A 15493-nucleotide genomic window follows, 5' to 3' on the forward strand; every position below is an offset into this window, starting at 1 on the left:
TAAGGATATTTGTTGACTTAACTGACATTGTTTTGACATGTCAGGGCCTCCCAGGGGACCAAGACCCCATTGTCTAATGGCAGAGCAAACACAGGGCTGAAAATGGGGCCAGAATCGGCATTCCCCTGCCTTATCACACTCAGTTAATGCGTTACTCCACACCAGCCAGCCAGCTAAGAATAGCATTTGTTGAAGGGAGGAGAAATCTCATACACACCAGCAGCATTCTTTCTCCCTGCTGTTTTCATAGGAGGTTCCAGCATATGGTTCTTTGCAGCACAAAGCCCATAGCCAAAACAGAGAATTGTCCAAATCTGAGCCATTTCATCTACCAACAAATTTTGTGTTCCTTCTACAGCAGGACAGAGAGATGCTCCCCCATGGCTGAGACTTCTAGACCTCTCATAGCTTGTGAAACACGTGGAGAGCCAAAAGAGCAACTTCCCCCAAACACAAGTAGAAGTGGGTGCATTAAAACAGACACATCATCCTTTTTGATTCTGTGCATAAGTTAACTCCTCTGAGCAGTGAGAATGGAACTTTGCAGCCCTGGTTGTACATATATAAAACCATGTGGTTTAGGGCAGCAGTATCTAATTGCATTAATTTTTTTTGGATACCATTATGTATAGAAAACAGGCCTCTGGGCCAGGAGCTGGCACTTTTCAGAAGCTGACATGCTTCTGCTGAAAGCATTGTGAGGGATCCATTGTCACCACGTCTCTGCAGCATCATTAACAACAGTGACCAAGAACCATCCCCGTGGCCCTTCCCTCTTGCAGATATCCCTGAGTCACTCTCCTGCAATCCACTGCACAGCACAAGGAAAAGAGAAGTTTCTGCATTGCTTAAACACACAAGAACTACTGACCTGACCCTCTTTGAGTCATTTTCCACTCTCTCCAGGGCACACCAATGGTGGGCGTTCACTGGTGACAGGGCAGGAACAAGGAAAGCTTGCAGGGCCTTGCCTGAGCACCAGTCCATCTTCCAGGGATCTGCAGCTGGGTGACCCATGCCAGAGGTGATGTCCTTGTGCTCCTCTGCTGAGCTGCTCCAGGAGGAGAGGGACACAAGTCCTGCCAGGGGACGCACAAATATCAATGTAACTCTCACCCTTGTGCAAATGCCCAGCCTTGCACTGCTCTACAGTCTGATGTCGGTACCACACATGATGGTTTAGTTTCCACTTCCACCACCCAGACAGACATGGCTGTGGAAATCCCAAATTAACAATTCCAATTAGGAATACTCACCATAGTCTCAATGATGTGTGTGTGTGACTGCCAGTGGCTGTGACATCTCTCAGGGTATGGAAATATAGTTACAGCTGTCAGGTGAAGAAATTCCCTTTTCTGCCCCACTCCATAAGATTTTTCTCATGCCCCATCCCTCTTGTTGTGTCGTTCCCTCAGGCCATGTGTCATCTGTCCTGGTCACCGAGGAATTTGGTTCCCGTGCCTGGAACAGCTTTTGTGTTACTGGCAGCTCTTCTTTCTGCACCCATTGAAATCTACAAAAATAAGACAATGCATGAGTAGCTTTTAAATCTAATTATTCTTGTGTTTACTTGGCAAAATCTTGGATATTTTGCAACCAATTTATTTGACTCAGCCTCCAGGAGAAGTCTTGAAGCGTGAGATACAGTGACACGGGTGTTTTCTGTAGGTCTAAGATGTGGTACAATGTGGCTTTCTCTATCCAAGCCCTTCAGCAAAAGTGCTTGTAGCTTGCTCCTTGACTTCAGGAAATGTGTGCAAATGCACCCAGGCTCACCCAGCAGCTGGAGGTGTCTGGGGCACCCTCCAAATGTAGTTCCAGCTGTGTCTGTCCCTCCTGTCACAGGCATGAGCCCCTGGCCCTGAGCAGCGTGTGACTAGCACAGCAGTCAGAAAAATTCACACAGAAGATTCTGTAAGCACATTTGCTGGTTTAAACTTTGCCCCAGAGACTGGAGACTCCTGCAACTGTGAGAAAGAGGGGTCCTTGTCATTTATAGCTGAGGTCAGCGGAGGGCCAGAGCAAGGAAGTTTGTATTGCAGCAATTTGTACCTTATCTTGTTTAGAGATGTAAACAGAAGGTTTACACTTCCGTTACTGAACTCTCCTACACCAAAAATGTTGAGTGCAAAGAGAAGGAGAGGGATAGGCAACATGTGTGCACTCATTTCTTGAACTTATTTCAAAAAGTACAGTTAAAGAGTCTGGTGTTTCTGAAGTTTGGAAATTTGGACCCCCTTGCAGGGTTCAAAAACCCATCTCTGCAGACTGCAGGGGTCATTCCAGGACCCCAATAAGGTCTGGATGTAACTTGTAAGTCTGATGGACCCGAGTCAATACCATTGAAGCCAAAAATCCGTTATGAGCTTTAGGTCACTCCCAATTGCTTCTGAAGTCATTGCCCAGGCTTTTCTCATTTTAGTCACAGTACCAGGGTTTTGTGTCATCTGAAAAGCTCCAAGGCAAGGGACATATGGAGCTTACAAAAGCATTTATTGTGCTAGTTAGCTCCAGTTCCATGCCAAGCAAATTATTCATGCACATTCTGTGGATAGGAGAAACAATTTTCATGTGGTTATATGGATAAAGGGAGAAGAATTTGGGCCACTGACTCAGCCTGTCAGCAATGCTTCCCCCTAAATTCAGCCATGGAGCTGCGAAGCAGATTTCTCACAGCACTGATGGTGGGGCAGCTCTCTCTTTGGAAAATGTGACTCCTTATTTACATGCCACTTGGAAACCAGTACCATACAAGGGAGCCAAATTATTCCTGAAGTATGGCCATTTGATTATAACCTTTCAGGAGAGTAAGCAATTGAACAAAAGCAGCTTAGAGATAGCATTTCAAGTGAGAATCAACCAGCTTGGCTGGAACAGGAGCAGCAGCAAACTGCGCAGCCTGTTGGAGACATGGCCATGCCTTGTGATGCTGCTCTCCTGCATCCTAAAGGAAACCTGACATTCTGCAGGTGTTCTGCTTTTGAGTCTCGTGGAAGGAGACAGAGTTTGAGGAGACACACTACAAAAGGTTCCTTTTAACAGTTGCTGCTTTGCAATTTCAGCTCTGTGACCAAAGTGCTTTTTGTTTTTCCTTTTTTGTCTCAGCAGATTTTATTCAATTGCCATTGCAGTGGGCACTGCAGAATGCAGGGTACATTCCTGCTTCAGTTGTCTTTCTGTGTGCTTGGCAGCAATTCTGGATACCCAGAAACACAGACCATCGCTATTTTCTTTAATTTCCACTTTCCTTTTAGAAATATTTCATAAAAGGCCTTCCCACATTGGAAAAAAATTAAATAATTATTAATTAAAAAAAAATTAAAGTAATTAAATTTGCTCTATTATTCAAGTTAGTGGAAATAGAAAAGCTAATCAGCTGACTGTTATTGTACAATACAGTCAAGAGTAGTTAATTTCAATCCTTGTTCCATAATACTTATATAATTCAAACCTGGAGACAAAAACACTAAGGTCATGGATTAGCAGTGGCCTAAAGTTGAAAATAGACTGAGGAAGTAAGGATGACAAATCATATGTAATGGGTATAGGAATTACTTAGTGTATGATATTTTATCAGTATAAATGGAAGAAATACAAAAGCAAATTCAATTTTTAAGGTGTCTGTGAATAAAAATATATATAAACCTATAATATAAATATAAACATAAAAATATAAATTATAAAATATATAAAGATAAATATAACCAGTCTCTATACTTGAAACAGAGTTACAAAAAATTAAATTTGAAATCAAATATAGTAAAACAAATAATTTGGTAATAATTAAAACAGTTGTTGAAATGCAGAGCTAGTTTTCATTAACTGAGTTTTATAAGTTTGCTTTCTTTCTGTGATGTACAAAACTAAAACCTGTGTCATTCAACTGGGGTGTCAAGCCATTCAAAGAACACACTGAGCAGAAGTTCATCCCAAAGCACCAGCCACAAACTACACTTTTCTAGATAAAAAAAATATAGTTCATAGGTAAATAATTATGGCAGTTCACTTAGATATAGCATGTGAGGTAAATAACATCAAAGCCTTCACGTGCATGCCCAAATGAATTAGCAAAATCTATAATAAAAGCTCTGGTGGGGCCCATACTCACCAGTGTTGGCATTTCACAAGATGCCTGCAAGGTTTCATTATGATTACCTTTTGCAAGCATTGCAGCTGGTACAATAATAATTGCTGTGCCAAAGAGAATTGTGAAAGCGCAAAGCACAGGAAAACTAGAAAAGGAATTTTGTGACCAGAATGCCATGCAATTTTTCACATACCAGCAGAGAAAACGAGATTTCTAAACAGCAGGTGAACACTTGCTTGCCAGGGTAACAGCCACTGCCTGCACAGAAACAATCCCTCAGAGTCTATGGGATGTTCACAACAAGCAGCAGCTGAACACATCCAAGGAGAATGTGGTAATTAATTAATTATTTAGTGCTTTTGTGCTAAAATAAATTACACCTGTACATGTTACTAGTGGGTAAAAACCTCACACATCCACAAAAATGCATAAAGAGCAGCTCTGTTATGGATCAGAATAACTTCTAGCCATTTTGACCAGGTTACCTCCTTAAGAGGAACATCTTTACCCAGTGACTGTGTCTCACTGGGAGAAATTCACTGCATTGATTTGGCACTGCCTGATTTTTTGGTAGTGGGAGAGGGCCACAGGTTAGATGGTAGATTCTGTGAGAAGCTGCTGGAAGCTTCCACCATGTCCAACAGAACCCATCTCTGATGGCTCTGAAGATGGACATGCTGCTGGCCCAGTTAGAGAGGTTGGTAATGCCTCTGTGATGACATTTAAGAAGAAAATCAAAACATCACATGGGCAGTTTTTTTTCCAGGAGTGGTGAAGCACCACTGCCAGGGCCATCCCTGGCACGGAGCATGGCAATGCAATGCCAAGGCCAAACCCATCTCAGTGCAGCTCACAGTGAGCTCTGCCTGCCTGGCTGCCCCTGCAAGCCATGGTGAGGGGCATGGTTAAACAAACTGCCCCTTGGAATTCATGGAGCGCATGGGGGATGCAGAGATCCACTCACAGCCCATGGGCAAGTTGCTCACACCACAGTGGGTGGATGCCAGAGAAATTTGTGATCCAGTGTGAGACCTGAATAGACAGAGGGCCCCTGCTGCCAGAGACAGAGAGAGGGTCCTTGCTTCCAAACCAGAGCAGTCTACCCTTCAAGGACTGCACCCCAGGGATGAGTGACCCACACCAGAGCAGCTTTGGGAAGGCTGTTTGCCCGTGGGAGGGACTCATGACATGGCAGAAAAAAAAAAAACTCTCCTTGAATGAAGAGAAAAAGATATTGAGTGACAAACTGACCAAAACTCCCATGCTCTGTCTTCCTGTGCTGTTGCTGGGAAGGAGGGAAGGGCTGGAGGGAAAAAAAGGTGGTTTAAGGACTTATTTCACTTCTCATTATCCTCCTCTGACTCTGTTAATAATAAATTTACTATATACCTTTCAATTTAAACCTGCTTTTCTCCTAGAGTGTTTTTTCTCCCAGTCCTCATCTTGACCCTTCATTTCTTTTTTTTCCCCCCTCTCCTCTGCCCAACTAGCAGAAGGAGGTAAGGGAAGGACTCTCGTGAGTGCCTGGCATTTGGCCAGGGTCAAACCATGACATTCACCTTGGCCTCAATTCACAGCTCAGTCAGAAAGTTTACAGAGGCCTCTTGGGTGTTTGTAACACTCTGTTAAATAATAGCACAAATAAAACCACTGTCTTGGGATAATGCACCTTCTTTTATACAAACATTTCATTTCAAAGTCTTAAATAGGCAATAAAACAATATTTAGTCTTGTAAGTCTTCTTTGGTTAGGTTCATAATGTACCTGCCTACCAATTACATTCCCTGCAGTCAGAACACCTAGAAAACTCTATTTATTAGCAATTCATCCCAAAATAAATGTACCACTTGAGTCAAAGATAATCTATTCTGAAGGAGACTGCTAAGACAGCTCCTGGGATAAAGGAGGGTAAGGTGCTCTTGAACACTAACATAAAAGAAATAACAATAAATGTTTTGCATTTCAGAAGTAAATTTTTTCACACCCTCATTCTTGTTTTTATCATTCAGACATTGGCTGTGACCTCCACTGAGGTCCTCACTGAAGTAAATATCCACTGACACCCTTCTTAGTGCAGCCTTCGGATAGCCACATCTGGAAGCTGATGAGACCTCACATCCTTTGCCCATGCACAAAACACAGCACATCTCAGGCTGTTTCAGTATTTTACCTGCCCTTCAAGGGCCCCATGCAGAAGCAAAATGGTTGTTACATGCATGTGGTTCCTGCCTTATGAGCCACATAATCCTGTTTAGTGTTTTAGCTGTGTCACTCATGAATTGGTGGCTCTGTGCTGTGCCTTGTCCAGTGGTGGCAGATAATAATGCCTTTGGTGTGCAACACTCAGCTGAGGCAAGCTTGGAAAGTGTTAACTCTGAGGCAGGATAATATCTTATTTGGTTGAAGTTAAAAGTAAACCAATACAGGATTTACAGCAATTTAAGGCTTAAGATGAGATTAGATGCCTGTCATCTCCAAACACCTCTCAATCTGCATAAAATAATCCTCCATGAAGTGGATATTTGCGTTTTGGTACAAGTTTTTTTGGGGAAAATGGGCCCATGTGTTATTGTTCTGTAGAGTGGAGGGAGGTGAAGCATAAACTCAGCTGAAAACTTATCCAGGGCTTCTGGCAAGTGTGGCCAGAAGCGTGTGATTTGTGCTGCTTACCAGATCTCTGCAAATCATGAATCCCACATGATAATTTGCAGGAGGATCTCTTTAAAAGGATGCAGGAAGTTAGAATTATCATCAGCTAATGAAGAGGGCAGAGAAATTAAAATGGAGCCAAAGGGAGGGGAAGATGTACTCATTTTCCTGAGAACTACTGCATTAGAGCCACCTGCTTACAGGGTTAACTTTCTTCCTCTCTATTTCAAATAAGGGGAGTCAACCTGACCTTTACTTTCAGATCTGAGAGAAGCCTTGAAAATGAGAACAGTGAGGCTCTCCAAATGCAAACACTGGCTGCAGCAGACCTATTTATAAATAGTTTAGAAGAACACCATGAACTACAGGAGGGGAATTTCCCCCCACAAGTTTGCTGCCTCACTGAACACAGCGACAAGCTTGAATTTGCTCTCTTACATACCAGGAGGCCTGCAGCAGAAAATGAAGTTAAATCCGCAAACACAGGACCCAAAGCACTCAAGGGGCACCAGCTCCAGTTTTGCTGCAGTGTATGAAGGGGCCATTCTGCAGAGAATGCCTCTGCTCCAACATTCTCAGGCTTTAGTTCGTGGTTCTGCTTCATGGGAACAGACCCTGGGCAGAGCTGCTAAGGGGAAAAATCCCAAACCAGCTTAAGTGGCTCAGAGGACATCTACCTCTGAGAAGGGAGGAGTTTGGTACAGCCTCCCAGGCTGCATTCATCATTCTCTTCTATCTCTCTCCAACCTAAAAAAAAAAAAAACTTTTTTTTTTTTTTTTAAACAAAGAATAAACTACAAACCATTCAACTGCAATAGTAAGTAATATAAAAAATTAATGAAGTGAGAAACTTACCCAAAATAGCAGCACGCCAGTCCTCATGTGTTCTCTTAAGAATTCAGATTTATCATAGCCCGCAACTTGCTACACAATTCCCAGTCACATCTCCTGCTACACATTTCTGCTGGGCTGCTACTTTCAGTTTTGAACCTTAGCCCTACAAGGAATTATCTGAACAGAAGGTTAACCTTTGTTTTAAAGGATGTCATAAGTAAAAACAAACTCTGGCCTTGCAAAATTTCCCTGTTTGTATGTTTTGCTCCAGTTACTCAGAAAAATAGATTAAATTTCCCTTTCTGAGAAGTGTTATCTAACTGCAAACCAGTGGTAATGTCACTGGGCAGATGATATAGTCACTAAAGTGCACTTACTTGGTCAGCAGAGATGGCTTTGATGCTTGAAAAGACATTGCAAAAGGAGCATTTGATCTCTTTGCTGTCTGCCCTCCCACACAAACACTGAGGATCAAGGCAGTTTTCTGGGGCCTGACAGAGTAGATGGCAGAGAGAGTTGGCTGGTGAAATTCTGTGTGATTTCAGAATAATACCTGTAATTATTGCTATATTTTGGTGTCTCCTATCTGCAGACATCCCAGGCCCTCTCTCACCCCTCTATGAATCACATCAGAGGCCACTGGAGCATACCAGGACTGGGAACAAAAGTCAGTTAAGGGTGAGATGCAGGGAAGAGGAATGCACACCCTTGACACCTCTCTATTAACAAAGGTTAACACACTGTCCCCTCTTTTGCAGGTTACTCCAAAAGTGGGGTGAATTTCACCAACCCAGACATTTCCAGCTACCTGTATGTATCTTCTGTTTCCCATCTCATTTCTCCTGAAGCCTCTCTAACAAACTTCATGGGTGATTTCTGGGGTCAGGGTGATATCTTTCTATTTGTATTTCATAGCTCTCAGTAGAATTGTTTTCCACGGACTCATCTGGTTACTCTTGAGCTCAGGAGGTTTACAAAGAGTCAGCTGTAGAAAAGACTGAAAATGAGAAATTTTTTTTTGCTATGGATAGTAGTCACAGACATACTCCTCTCTCCAACCAGCTGCCTGAAACATCCCTCTCCATTTCATAGAAAATGATCTTGGATGTGGGTTAGCTTGAAGGGTCATTGAGCAAGTTGCTGGCTCCATCAATGGCAGACTTGCTCTTCCAGGATCGCTGTGGCCATAAATAAAGTTACTTTAATTTCTCATAGGTCCACTCTTGGATTCAAGGAAAATAAGAAAAAAATAAAGACAAGAGGTGAGCTCACTCTGTTGGCCAGGCATGTAAGTTCACATCTTAGACAATCTGCTGATGAAGAGTCAGAGTTCCCAGAAGTTCAAGGATGTCTCTGGGCCTCTGAAAATCAGCTCCAACAGGGCCCAGTAACACCTGGAGTGGTGAGGAAAGGAACCCTGACACTTTTTGTGCCTGCACCAAAGTCCCTGACAGAACTGGCAAAGCACTGAATTTATTTGCTTTAGATTGAGCTAATTTGAGGAACAGCTGGAAAGGTGAGTGTCTTTAATTAAGTGGACAATAATTTATGAGTTATGTTGGATGCCAGTAAAAAATAAACTGTTTATTAATAATGGTTTTAAATCTCAGTTCCTGTTTTAAGCAAAATAAATTTAAGTAAGCAGTCCCAGCTGAGCTTCTGGTAGGAGGGAGTTTACTGAGAAAATTAAGTTAAAAAAGAAAAAAGCTACTCAGAATTTACTAGAGTTCATTCACCATCCTTAAATTTTGTGGGGAATACAGTGCAATGTAGCACTCACACTTTTCACAAAGTTTTCTAAAGACACTGGCAACAGGTGTAATTCTCCCTTGGATGAGAATTTGGAATCTCAGAACCTCTCATTTCTTATTTTATTAGTACTGTAAATGTATTTTGTACATACACACTACGTATATTTATACATATACACTTCTATAGATAAATTGTTCCTGATGCAAAGCAGTTTGAGAGTTTCCCTCCCTAAATAAAGTGTCCAGTTCAAGCTGGCAAGCTCTCCAGAATGCAGCAAGTGAGATGGAAAAGACAGCAGCTAAACACTGGTTTTGTTTTTGGGAAAGGATTAGTTTCCTGTATACATCAAATTCCTTCTGCAACCATGGGTAGATGAGTTAGTACCAGACACTCAGAGGGATTTAGGTTAGCAAAGATGTAAATAGAAAACTTACAGAAATTTCTTTAATACCTGATGCTCAGGGGAATTGAGAATTGCTCTGTGTTCCTCTTTCTACCTAATTTGCTTCAACAGATGAAGTTTTCTGTGTCTTGGCTCTTCCTATTTAGAAAACGTCAAAACAAGTGATTTCCTTCCTCACCAAGAAGGATCAGGAGAGTGAGGCACTCCAGCAAACAAGTCGTTGAAAAAGGAGATAGCTGAAGGAATATGAAAGGTTTAATGTATTGCTGCTCACCTTTATCAGACATGAATGACATATGAAATATTTATCATCAGAACCACTGTCCTCACATGGGTGACGCTACCCAGAGCCTAGACAGCATCACTGCTCTCCTTTTCCACTGAGCAGGAGATGCTGCTGCAGATTTGGAGGAGAGCAATGCTTCACACATGAAAGCAGGGCTCAGCTCCAGCACCTTTCCTCAGCAGTGACAGGGTGTGCAGTTGGTCATGAGGGTCTACTAAACACAGAGAGCTGAAAACCAGCCCCCACCACTCAACAGACCTGAGACCTGTCAGGAACTCACTGTTCTGTCTGCATTCATCACAGGACCACTATGATACAAATGTAAATGTCCCAGGCAGAGTTCTGGGATTGTGGAGTCATTCCACACATTATATACATTTGGCACATTTATATTCTTATTTTCTACAAACTGTGGTCACACATGGAGATGTTCTCATGTTCTCTGATGCAATAAAGCTTCCTGTGCTCCCTGCCCTCAGGTTCAGTTTCCCATCCATGCTCAAGAATTATTACTAAAGTAAGTACTGGAAATGCACCTCTCAGCACAGTTGCACAATATTTAATGGAAAGAAACCACCTTTAGTAATTAAAACAAAAGCCCAAAGGTTGACACGCATCTCTGACAGTGAAATTAGGAAGGAGTTTCACAAGAAGCCAAACTGTGAGCAACAGAAGCTGCAAAGCCTTGTTGCCTTTGGCTCCCTGGTTCAGGGCTGGGCTAGTTTCTGGGTAGTAACTCACAAAACCCAAGTCAGAACACCTCCTATAGCAGGAATACTTTTACTATGAGTAGTCTGAGGGATTTTGAGATTTACTTGAGATTACAGGTCAACTTTTGTTCCTGATTGAGTGCCATGGATTTAATCTCTCCTCAGCGGCTTATCTTGCTGTTGCTGACGTACCTAGCTGTCTGTCAAATCTGGACAGAACTTAACAACATATTCAGGTGTAAAGACTTACAGTGTGATGTTGGAAATCTCTTTAGGAAGCCAGGCTTCCAAATCCCCCAGCAAAACCAAGTGATTGTAGTTTACTTGTCTGCTTCAGCTGTGTTAACTCATGGGAAGTTACTGAAGCAAGTTCACGAACCGTCACTGATGCACAGCATGGGAACCCTGCTGATGGTAATTGCTGGGAGGATTGGTTGGAGCATTCAGTGACAGCCATTTATTGGACTAATAAACACAGAGCTTAGTCTTCCTATAGGAAACACCAGCAGCTTTTGAATCAAGGCAAATGAAGATGGAAGATCTTTCCCTGTGGATGTAGTATCTGCAAAGAAGCAGCTGAGTTTTGTTTCATCAGAGTTGTAACATCTTTCTGAGTAACATTTCCGAATGAAGGACTACTGAGAAACTCAGACATTGTCCATTTTCTCCCTAGGATATATCCTGCTGGGGCTTTGTACAGGTCATTAATACATCATCTGCTGAGCCATAAGACAACAAGCAAAGCCAGAGAAATGCAGTCTAGTGAAATTTGATAAGAGTAGAGGATGCATGGGTTTGCTACTTAAATAAATAAATGTTTAAATATTTAAACAAAAAAATTGGTTTGGAAGGAAAAGCTCCATGAGAGGGAGAGGTCAGATGAAAGCTGATGTTTTCTGGACCAATAACAGATATAACTACTGATCCAAAAAACTTGAACAGAAGAAGCTCTGCCAGGTTCCATTTGAATGGATAATGAATGGCCGAACTAGTTAAGTGAAAAGAGATGTTATGTGAGCCTAATATATAAAGCTCTAAAAGGAGGTAATTGGTTTGCTTTGATCAAGTAAAGAAAGAGATCCCCACCTTGGCTCTTCCCAGCAGAGATGGTTATCTTGGCAAAGCTGAGGAGGAGAAGTGGCCAGGCTTGCTCTGAGTCAGTGTCTGCAGCCTCCTGATGGCTCCCCGTGTGACTTTGCTGTACAGGAAGGCCACGAGACAGAAGAGAGCAGTAACCTGAGTAGGAGCAATTCCATGTTGCTGCCCAGACAGCGTTATACCCCTGCACCCTTGGGGGAAAATCACAGTGTTCCACATGGCAATGGGAGCTCCTATCCACCACATACAGCATGGAGTTTCACAGCAGCCCTAGGTATCCTGTGAACATGACAAACACAACCATTCTGTTTCCTAGGCTTCAGTAGAAAAGCTTCATCTGCTAGCAAAACACTTGAAATTAGGATGCAGTTCTGCTCTGAACATTAGCAACCAAATGACCAAAATATGCATTGTTTCCCAATGCTCTCACAGGGAGTGTGATGCCCAGAGCTCCAGGAACTCAGTGTCTTTCCTCCCTTCATGTTCTCACCAGCAGAACCTCTCACCTACCTCAGTTGTATTTTTACCTCCCACACCCCTTTGACTCCAGCTGTTTACCAAACTCCAGCCACTTTATTGGGCAGAAATGGAAGAATAAGTGATTGTGAGAATATCTTGAGGGAGTGCAATCAGTGACTGAATCCAAACACAGTTATTCAGCTATTGTTCATTCAGCACCATGCCTGAGAGAAAATGAAATTCTGACCTTTGGCTATTTTGTAATATAAAAACTGCTGATAATATAAGGACAAACATTTTCTTGTGTACTTGTGGGAGACATCTGCTGAAATCAAAGGAAAATTTCCCACTATTTGAGAGTTTAGTGTGCCAGAGTAACTGAACATTTCAGAGCTCCTTGCAGGTGTCCAGCACATCAGCATTAAAAGGTTTGCTCCCATTTCATGGAATGCTTGTCAAAAATCAGGCATCTTTGCCTAACAAATTCTAAAAGTTGCATAAACCTGCCATGTTCTTGAACCAAACACTTCTCAAGTCTTTGTTCCTTTGCAACAATATGTGTTCTATTAAATAGCATAAGGCTCAAAATCACAGTATATTTTTAAAAATTATATAAAATGTTTCACATGTCAAATTAAAAGTTACACAGAAAACTTCATGTGGACCATCTGTGTTTGACTGCTCAGATAATATTAATTTCTGGACTTCTGGGTCACAAAATTCTTCTCATTTCAAAAGCTAGCTAAAAGATCACTTGGATTTTTTCCTGTTGGCTTGAATCTTGTGTATCTTGTACAACTTCCTGGCTGTGTAGATGACATGTTGCAGCAGTAAGCTGCAGAACACTTAAGAATAAAATTGAGCAGTATTTGAACACTGGGACAGTTTTCAAAGGGCATTGCAAATACACTCAATCCATCATTTGTTTTGCATTACTCTAAACCACATATATTCCCTGGGAAATGTAAGTAAATTTTGATGGGGAGAGGAATGGAAGAGGGCAAGAAGGGAAAGCAAGAAAATGTAAATACTTGAAGTGGAAATTAATATTGAAGAAATAGTTATTTGTGCTAAATAACTATTCCCAGGCGGAATATTTAACATTTTCTATTCTAAACAGTTTTTATTAAATATAAACTAAACTATCTGTGTAACATAAGCATAGTTGAGAAACAGGAGTTTATTTCAAGTAAATATATATTTTTTTCAATTAAAATAATCACTCAACCAATTTTACAATTTAATCAAATCTCTGCATGACTGCTGAGATTTTGTGTATATACCAAGCCTTTGGGTACACACTGGAGCATCAGAGGGTGAGGACTGTCCCCGTGCCCAGGGCTGTTCCTAGAAATTCTTGGGTTGCCTTCTGAAGTCCTGCACAGGCTTTTTATCTTACTGATTTTGGGCCAGGAAACTGGAGCATTCATTTCACCTGTCTTGGTCTGACAGAGCTCCCTGCCTCCTTTTTGCTTCCCATTCCCCAGTTCACACACACTGTAGTTTATTTTGTGCAGCTGCCTTCCTTCCTTCCTGGGAAAGCTTTTAAGATTTTGTCTGGCCTTAAAATGAAATCTAATAGAAGAAGTAGGAACTTTGGAAGATTACCTGGACAAGAGGGCAAGCATGGGTGTTCTTCCTGTTGTCCCTCCCTACTGCTGGAAATCTTGGTGTCAATGTTGTGTGTCTGAGACATCATTCAAAAGCCATTCGTGAGCCACCAACCATGGGCTTGTGCAGCTCCTTCTGATCCCATTCGTGCTTTGGCTTTCCTCAGCTTCCAGCAGCAGCAAGCTCCACGAACAAATTGTGCTTTACCTGGACAAGAGCACAACAAACCAACATTGCCCACACAGAGGGCGTTTTGGCTTTCCTCCCTGCTCTCCTCATCCCCTCCCCAGCTGCAGACAGCCATGGAAGGGATGCAAAGCAGCCTGTGAGGCACAGACACCTCGAGCTGAGCAGGGGCACAGAGCCTGGATCCAAGCAGCCACTCTGTGCTGGCCTGCTCACAGCTCCTCCTCTTGTACTCCAAACATAAATCAGAGCATGGAGAAGGAAGGTTTCCAGTTCCACGCTGTGTAGTGGAACCACTGCACTTACAGAGCTTACCCCAATGCCAGCTCTGAGTCTCCCTCACCCCCAACCCTTCCACAGAGTTTTCTGTAACATTTTCCATTTTCCTGCCCTTTTTCTGGGACAGAGAAAGGTAAAAGGAAGACATACAACATTCTCGGGCAGGGAAGAAACCCTCCCTGGCGTGCTTTCAGAGCAGGCTGGTTGTATTTGGAACTATGGTTGTGTTCAAGCCTCATTGTGCCTCTCCATACCCACAAACTCCTCACATCCCCATTGGTCCTTCAAGGTGGATGGGGAGCAGAGAAAAGCTCACCCAGGCTTTTGAGATGGTGATCAGAGGCAGGAGGGGATTTCACAAAGCTGTTGCTAGTGAAGGTCCAAGGTTTCATTCTTTAGTCCTTCTCCAAAATGTAACACATTCAGCTCACTTGTCCTGCAAAGCATCCCACAGACCTAATGATGTTATACAAACACAGTGTAGCATCAGATTTCTGCAAGACAAAACAGGAATAGGGGGTGTAAATCAAGTGCTGGTGAGAAAAGCCTTGCTAGAACAAATAATTTCCAGATTGGAGAGCTGAGGGAACATTATCTTCAGAGAAGTGTGTTTCTGAGTTACTTTGATCAAATGAGCTTCAAAGGTGACTGCAGCCCCATAAGTGTTTTCCTAAGCAGTATCCTGTGGGATGGGGAAGGACAGAATTCAAGCAGAAGCTTTCTCCTGTACAAAAGCCTTGCCACTGACATTGTCAAGGGATCTGTTGCACTCCATTGTGTCCATAATCTTCAAATTAAAGCTCCCTAAATCCACAATAGTCTAATAAACCACAAGCCTGTAACAGCCCCTTCAATTTTCCACGTTAATAATCCATGGATTAAGAGTCCCTCTGCTGCTACAATAGCCAGAACTGATCTTCTCTACTGTGTCAATGACCCATGAATTATAGGGCTGTGTCTCAGATGGTTAGATAATACTTCACTCAAGTCTCAGTGATAGATTTTTCTAACAGGGCAGATTCAGGACTCTGTTTTGAAGTAAAAGCACATCATGGCATTCTCATTTTTGCGAGTGCTCTTCCTATTCCTCTTGACAGTATCCCCACACAAAAGCACAGCCCCCTTTTAATCATATCAAT

The sequence above is a fragment of the Melospiza melodia genome, chromosome 10, assembly GCF_035770615.1.
Source record: "Melospiza melodia melodia isolate bMelMel2 chromosome 10, bMelMel2.pri, whole genome shotgun sequence".
NCBI classification, from domain to species: domain Eukaryota; kingdom Metazoa; phylum Chordata; class Aves; order Passeriformes; family Passerellidae; genus Melospiza; species Melospiza melodia.